General features: G+C 46.6%; 1 non-coding gene across 1 annotated transcript; it reads left to right on the forward strand.

Annotated features, from left to right (window-relative positions):
* Positions 1–8,129: 8,129 nt before the first annotated feature.
* LOC119347805 lies at positions 8,130–8,248 on the forward strand. Its single transcript, XR_005168543.1, has one exon. It is a non-coding gene; the product is annotated as a 5S ribosomal RNA (ribosomal RNA).
* The last annotated feature ends 59 nt before the right edge of the window (positions 8,249–8,307 follow it).

Consider the following 8,307-nt stretch of genomic DNA (forward strand, 5'->3'; position numbering starts at 1 on the left):
TAGAAGGGTCGATCTTCTCGAAGATCGAACAACTCACGGAATGAGACATAACAATATCTCTCGAGCTAAGAGACGAAGCACACCTCTAGAGGGATGGAGTGGAACAGATGACGAGGGTACACTAGGTAGACAACAATTTCACGCTTAAGAAGGTGGTAAACGATTGTCAACGTAGCGAGGAGTTGAGTTGCCATGATACCACGATGAAACATCCTGGAGGAAGGTGATCGTAGAGTATTACCTTAAGTGGCAAAAAGAATTACTTTTGATTCAGAGATCATTGAAACTCTTCATACCAGCATAAGGCAATTCACAACGATCGTTTGGAGGGGGTCTGTAGAATGGCATACTCGGACTTGGATGATGTGGATTACCTTGTTGAAGACAACGTAATGGATGAATTTGCTTATCACCGGAGGTGGAAGAGACCCATGGTAGAATGGCACATTGGCGGTGCAAGCTGGGAACAAAATGCAAATGCTGGGAATGATTCTGGTAACTGAGGAAGAACCCAACAATAGAGAGTGAATTCACGGTTGGAGTGGTTATAGCATAACCGAGGAAATCTGGGGCAATCCCAGCTAGTGCCGATGATAAGACGTAGCGCTTGTGCGTGCTCTCAAGAGCTTGAGCAATTCCACAATCATCAAGGTTTTACCAACATCCGTGTCAAGGGTCCGGTAACACAACTTACTACCATGATGAATGGTGATGGAGGATGCAGATGCAAAGGAAGATAACACCTTCTCAGATTACACCTTAGCGAAGCCAAGGAGCAAAATCTGGATGATCGACCGAGAGACATTTAGCACTCCGCTTCTAATGTTCTCCTTGACGTGCTAGTGTATCCCATTCATAGATATGGTTTGATAACTAGAACACCAAGTAAAAGGTCGGACTTCGGGAACACAAAAATCCATAAGGAACAACTAGGGAGGTAAACCCTACGAAATCCTTATAGGGAGGTGGCCAACTTCTTTAATCAAGATACTACAATAATAGGTCTTTCGGCTGGGTGGTGCTGGCCTCGACATCCACTTTACCGGTTATCAAGGGACCAATATTATAGTTCTTGGGAAATGTTCCAAACCCTCATATCTGCCTGAGATTCAGATCTGGTTGGTGTCAGGATATTCCAGACTCATCGAGTCTAGGAAGAAAAATGAAAGTTTGCAACACAAATCGACGAGATGACGTTGCGGGATTCTCGGGAGATGAACTACGATAGCAAGCTCCAAAACATGAGCTGGTTCTGCTACAAACATGTGAACACGTTGTCCAAGACAAGCATGACCACAAAGTAGTCTTATAATAAAACACTACCGAGTTCAGGAGGGGAAACCATCAACGAGGTTATCGAAGTCTTTGCATAAGGTATACTCTTAAGAAGGAACTTTTTCTCCTTGAACAATTCAATCAGTGGCTTGGTGTGCTAGGATATACATATAGCATGGAGGTTGCAAATCTCCAGACCACAGAATACTTCGCACGTATGCATGACTGACTTGGGATGATTCCAGAGGAAGCAACATTGACTTTCTCGAATCCACGGCGGCAACTTGCATCAAATGCACATGGACTAAAGGAAGTCACTACTTACATCCGAACATATGCCTCATGAACTAGCATGAACAAATGCTTTCAAAAGTTTCCAACACTAGCTTAATGTTCAACAAAATCATGGAGGAGATAAGGATGTTGTCAATGGGCTCAACAACAATTCATCTAGGTTTCCTTTTAAAAGGAATTCCATAGTTAAGTGAACACGGTGATAGCATTGGTCAGACCAAAAGATATAATGGTGTATGCTCGAGGGATCAACCACGAGTAAGGCAACATTACGAATATCGTTGGTTCTGGTCTGATTGGATGATAGCCCATACTCCAATCAAAAGTTAGATAAAAATGATAGGTCCAGCAACTGATCACAAGGACCAATCGATGAAGATATCATCTTTCTTCAACACACACTACACAAGAATATCCCTTTGGAACGAACTAAGTCAGACAAGCTTTTATCTTCCAACTCTCCAAGTTGTTGTCTAGCTTAACCAACTAGCTCAGGGGTATCTAACACCGATTCTTGGAGAGAAGGTGGTTCACAAGAAACCAACTTGATCACGAACTCAACATAGCGGTCAGGTGACAACCCGGTAACACCTCCAAGAAGATATTTGGAAAGTCACGACCCACCGGTATGTTACTAAGCTCGAGAACAATCTTGCTTTTGAGGGCAAGACGATGTGATCAAATGAGTGAGGACTTGACAAGATCCTAACTCATCAATCGAAGGGTGCACCGAAATAAGGACTAGGTAGCACGATCAGTCTTAGAAGGATGATTCGAAAACCAACATACTAAGAATGAAATTATTATCCTTTAACTACCAAGCAACAAGGTTGCTAGGAGTATTGATTTCACACATCACGATTCACTTGTCGGCATTCCGGTTACAATAATACAGGAACCGAGGAATGAATAATAATGGCGAGAAGTATCACTACATCAAGAATTCACAAGAGCCGGTGCAATTCTCATGAAAATCCTGACATAAAGACGGTAATACTTCAGGGTAGAACAGAATCAAAAGCTGGGCTGGCATTTTGATCTGCGGAGCACAATTGCTTTGACCCAATCCTAGATATGGAAGAGGTACTGGAGTTTGTTTCTCCTAGTCATTCTGCGATAGAATGGCTTGACGGACCACAAGAGTATTAGGCATCGATAAACGAACGCACGCATACTCTTGACTATCAATTGATAGACGAGGGTCAGAATGCAACTAAAGAGAGACAACTCAAGGAACATATGATTTTCTGAGTTGTGGATGCATGGTTTAGTATGTCGAACCAAGTTCAACATGTTTCTTCCGGATAACCCATGCAGAAAGGTAGAACTGGCAGAGTCACGATTTATGAATGGAGAACTCCTCAAGAGTACTCTAATTGTGATCTTTTGATCCAATAAACATCTGCCATAAGCGGTTCATAGTATGTGGAAGAAGGAAATACCACGGACCTCGAGGACTATCGCAAAGGTTACTAATATCCTGAAGGAACTAGCAAACACTATCAACATGAGGTAAGTAGAGTGAATCTCGGGTTCAAAACCCAAGGAGTAGAATACCTACTACTAAGTGGCATCACGGGATGCTTTCGAGAATAAAAGCCAGAATCATCACACTGGGACACAAAACATTGCTAGATTACTAGGTGACTCCCTAAAACACCTAGGGTCATAATAATAACTCCAACATAATTGTCAAGGCAATAGAATACCTCAACTCGACAATTAGTGTGGTTGAGCTGGCATAAAGGAGCATCGAAACCAGAGGGAAAGGATTTTGCAAATGCATCAGACTATTTAGAAACCTGGGATGACTCGGACAGCATAACGGCTGTAAATGCTCAGAAAAGATTTGAGACATTCACAAAAATGGTGGCATAACCACTCAGAAGCACAATATCAAGGTTTTGAGATCAACAGTTAACATACGGAAGTAGCAGGAGCTGAACTGAGGCTTGAATCAACAATCTTATAAGTCTACGGATTAGTAACACGTGATCCTAATAGAAAGAAGAGATAGCCTAGTTCTTAATCCCCGTAGAAGAGAAGATGATGACTCAGATCAGAAGGCCATGAGGTATAAGGAGTAAAAAGAGCCTTACGTTCCATCCCACAATCAATTCCCTTATATAACTAAGAATTTCTAGACTCAACTTCGACCAGTTTGGCTTGGTAATCCTACAGGCAGTCAAGCTCTGATACCAACGCTGTCAGGACCCCGACTCGATGTCACATCGATCTAGCCGGTAACACTTCATATCACTTTGCGGCCTCACGCACGGTGTTCCCACGGGTGTCGCCTTACCTTTGCCCGGGACCGTTTGCGCCTTTTGGCTCACGTATATGATAGTGTCGCTAGCATCCATATGATAAAGAGCCCGGGCTGACATGACTAGTCGTAAACCCAAAGTGGCACAGACTTACAGGGACAGGCATCCATGACCCAGCTTCGAACGTGTCGGTCATCAGCAAGTGGGTCCGGGCTGTAGCACTGGGCTAGCAGGACTCCGGTAAACCGGGCTGTGGCGGGCTAACAGGACTCCGGTACTCAAAGCGTGACATTTCCCCGAAGGGACAGACACAGGAACGAAGAAGGACACATGCCGGCCAGCCTAAGTGTTCCAGAGCAGTAGCAAGCTACCATGGCTCAGCGGTAACACTAGGAGACATTTCCCGGTAAGAGAGGCTACTAAAGATAAACAACTAGATAGTCAGATCCCACACATACCAAGCATTTCAATCACACACACAATATGCTTGATATGTGCAAATACAACGAAGCATCACAACATGACTCTACGACACAAGTACTTTATTCATTAGGCTCCGAGGAGCGAGATATTACAAACATGGGTCTCATGACCCAACACTCAGAGCATACAAGTCAAAGCACAAGCGGAAGCTATCATGTCTGAGTACAGACATCTATAAATGAAAAAGGCTGAGAAGCCTGACTATCTACCAAATCCTGCCGAGGCACAAGATCGTAGCTGAGGTATCAAGCTAAACGTCGAAGTCCACGTGAAACTACTAGCGAGACCGAAGTCTCTCTGCAAAAACATAAAATAGGCAAACGTGAGTACAAATGTACCCAGCAAGACTTACATCAGAACTATCTACATATGCATCATTATCAACAAGGGGTGGTGGGGTTTAACTGCAGCAAGCCAGCTTTGACTCGGTGGCTATCCTAAACTACGACTGCAAGCGACTCTTTTGAGGTGGCGCACACGAGTCCACATATTCACCATATCAATACACCACTATGGAATCGCTCCCGTCTCCCTACGAGAACGCCATCCATAGCACTCACGCTTATCTTGCGTATTTTAGAGTATCCACTTTCACTTGTCTATGAACTGATATAAGCAACCCAGAGGTCCTTTTCCGTGGACACGGCTATTCGAATAGATTAGGTTAACCCTGCAGGGGTGTACTTCTTCACACACGCTCTCACCACTTACCGCCGTTTACACGACATGTACTCAGCAACCTTCAAGCGGAAGCCCAACGTGGGTGTCGGCCACGGCCTGCCTAAACACTCAAGTCTCTAGTCCAGGTTTATCGCCTATTCGGGTTCCATCCATGAGGAGATCCGGCCGGAGTTTCGCTCACAGCCCCAAACGATGTGAACAGGGTTCCGTGACACCAAACGGGCGCCCGGTTTACCCGGCCACGTGCCTACCGCATCACAGCCCACCCCTACGGTCAGCGCTGCGCACGGCCTCCAGCATACTACAAACACCAGAAACTACTTGCAACTCCTGGACAGAGGACAAGGGTGATTAAAAAGCCGAGAGGGTCCATTGGTTTCGGGCCCAATGCGTGGTAGTAGCTGAATCATGGATCACAAACACAGAACTCAGTTCCTGAGGACGGCTGCAATGAGACAACCCACCATGTACTCCTACATGGCCTCTCACCGCTACCTTTACCAAATCGTGTTCACACACTTAGCTCACACACAGTAGGACATGTTCACACGCCTCTGATTCATCCCCGATGAATCAGACCTGACTCAACTCTAAGCAGTAGCAGGCATGACAAACAAGCAAGAATGAGTAGGCACAACAGGGCTCAAACAACTCCTACTCATGCTAGTGGGTTTCATCTATTTACTGTGGAATGACAGGTCATGCAAAGGATAAAGGGGTTCAGCTACCGCAGCAAGTAACAGATGAATCGGTGTTGTCCTAATGCAGTAAAAGAGAGCAGGAGCGAGAGAGTAGGATTGTATCGGAATGAACAAGGGGGTTTTGCTTGCCTGGCACTTCTGAAGATAACATTGAGTCTTCATCAGTGTCAACGATCACATCATCGGTATCACGTCTATCGAGAGGGGACAAGTACCGGCAACACAGAAAGGAGCACAATCAATGCAATGCACAATATGATGCATGATCATGACATGGCAAAATGAATGTGTTTTGGGCTAATGCAACTAGCAACAGATTAAATGAAGTTGGTTTGAATATAAAATTCAAATTCAAACTCCATATGTGATTATTCAAATGCCATTCACTTCATTTGCCCTAAATAGTAGTGATAAGTTGTTCTAACATGCATGAAAATGGTACAGATGGATTCCTTGAATTTTTTTGATAATTTTTCATATATAATTTATTTAATTTGGAGTTACGGTTAATTTTCTATGATTTTTAGAAGTTTTAGGCATTTTCTGAAATTTCCTGAATATTTAGAATTAAAATAATTCCAGAAAATGAATTATGGCGTCAGCATTGCGTTACTATGACGTCAGCAGGTCAACAGACGCTGCTGCTGGTCAAACCTGACCAGTGGGGTCCACTGGTCAGTGACCCAGTCAACTAACCGGGTTAGTTAGCCCTAACTAACTTAGTTAGCCGAGCGGGGCCCGCATGTCAGTGGCTCACCTAATTAACTAAATTAATTAACACTAATTAACCTAATACTAATTAAGCAGGCGCCTGGGCCCACACGTTAGTGAGAGAGAGAGGTCAAACCCCGCCGGTCGGAGAGGTCAACCCGCCGGCGTTTAGCCGACGGCGAGGACAGACGCGGCGGCATGCTGCGGGATTCGCCCACAGGGCGCCATTTGCTGCGCGGAGGGCAGCTACGGGCAGCTGGTGATCGCCCGCACCCAGCCATGGTGGTGGCTTGGCCGGGGAGTGGCCGGAGCTTCGCCGGCGACGAGGCCAGGCGGAGGCTGAAGCTCGGCCAGCTCGTGCGCGGGGCTGCGGTGGCCTAGTCGGCGTGGCGCTAGCACCTACGGCCTCTACGCGATGCGGGGAGCGTGTTGACGCGATGCCCGGGACCAAATGGTCACCGGAGCATCACCGGCGACGAGTGCAGGCGGCGGCGCAGTCGGGCGAGAGGCGCGAGGCGGCTACGGCGTGCCAGAGAGGGAACGGAGAGGGGGAGGATGATCAGAAGCTCACGTAGATGACCGTGGGATGGACGGCGAGCTCGGGGAAGGACGAGCGGCGACGAATTTGACGACGGCGATCCTCGGTAGCCGACGAGGGGGAAAACATCGGGGCGGCGCTCCGGGGCTCTTTTGGTCGTGTGGCTCGGTGAGGGGGTTGGTGACGAGGCGCAGGAGCTCGGGAGCGGCTCGGGGCATCGTCGGGACGGCGGTGGTTGCGGCAACGGCGAACGGCGGCGGTGGGCGTGTTCGGTGGAGCGTGAGAGAACGAGACAGAGGAGGGGAACGAGGGAGAGGAAGAGAGCGAGGGGGTCCAGGGAGTCGGGGCGGCGCCGGGGAGAAGACGCGAGGCGTCGCGGTGGCCAGGCGACGCAGGCAGGCAGCCTGGTGGCGTGGCGCCCGCGCGCGCGCCGGCGTGCTCCTCTCTGCCTGCCTGGCGAGAGGAAGCAGGTGGCTGGCACGGGCCAGCACAGTGCTGGGCCGGCCAGTGGGCTGCCAGGTGGGCTGGCCGCGCAGGTAAGTGGCCCTGGTGAGTAATGTTCTTTTTTTAATTTTTCAGTTCTGTTTCCCTTTTTATTTTATTTTGCCACTGTTTTCAAATTCAAAATAATTTCAAACAGTGCCAAAACATTCTGAAATATTTTATGTTACCTCTCTGGACTATTCCAAAAGTACATAAAACATTTCAAAGCATTTGAAAATATATTCATTATATATTATGAATATATCCCCAAATTCAAATAGACTATTGATTTAAATTCAGAGACCAAATAATTCCTTAAAAATATTCCAGAATTTTGGTTTGATATATAACTCTTGCCAAAATTCACAAAACTATTTTTAGGGCACTTTGGATTCACAGAATGCAATTTAAAGGGTGCTTGCCCTTCTTTTAGTTAGGTTTTGAGGTTTCCAATATTCCTCAATTCAAGTTTCAAAAATATAGACATGATGCACACATGAAGCTAGGCTAGAGCAATGCCAGAAGCAAGGGATGTGATATATATTTACCACGTTTTATTATTTTGCACGTTTGCGGTAAGTTTTAGCTCGTTGGTCATTATTAACGCGTGTAGCGGCGGGCAAAGAAAAGTACAATCGTCTTTGTAGTGGAGCTGGGAGGGGCAAGCATAAGGGACGAAGATGGGGGTAACATGTGGGATGCGATCATACCAGCACTAAAGCACCGGATCCCATCAGAACTCCGAAGTTAAGCGTGCTTCGGTGAGAGTAGTACTAGGATGGGTGACCTCCTTGGAAGTCCTCGTGTTGCATTCCCTTTTTAATTTTTTTTTGCACGGAGTGCAAAAGAAAACTCACGGCCGCGACATATATTT

This window comes from Triticum dicoccoides, unplaced genomic scaffold (genome assembly GCF_002162155.2).
Source record: "Triticum dicoccoides isolate Atlit2015 ecotype Zavitan unplaced genomic scaffold, WEW_v2.0 scaffold75828, whole genome shotgun sequence".
In the NCBI taxonomy this organism is placed as follows: Eukaryota; Viridiplantae; Streptophyta; class Magnoliopsida; order Poales; family Poaceae; genus Triticum; species Triticum dicoccoides.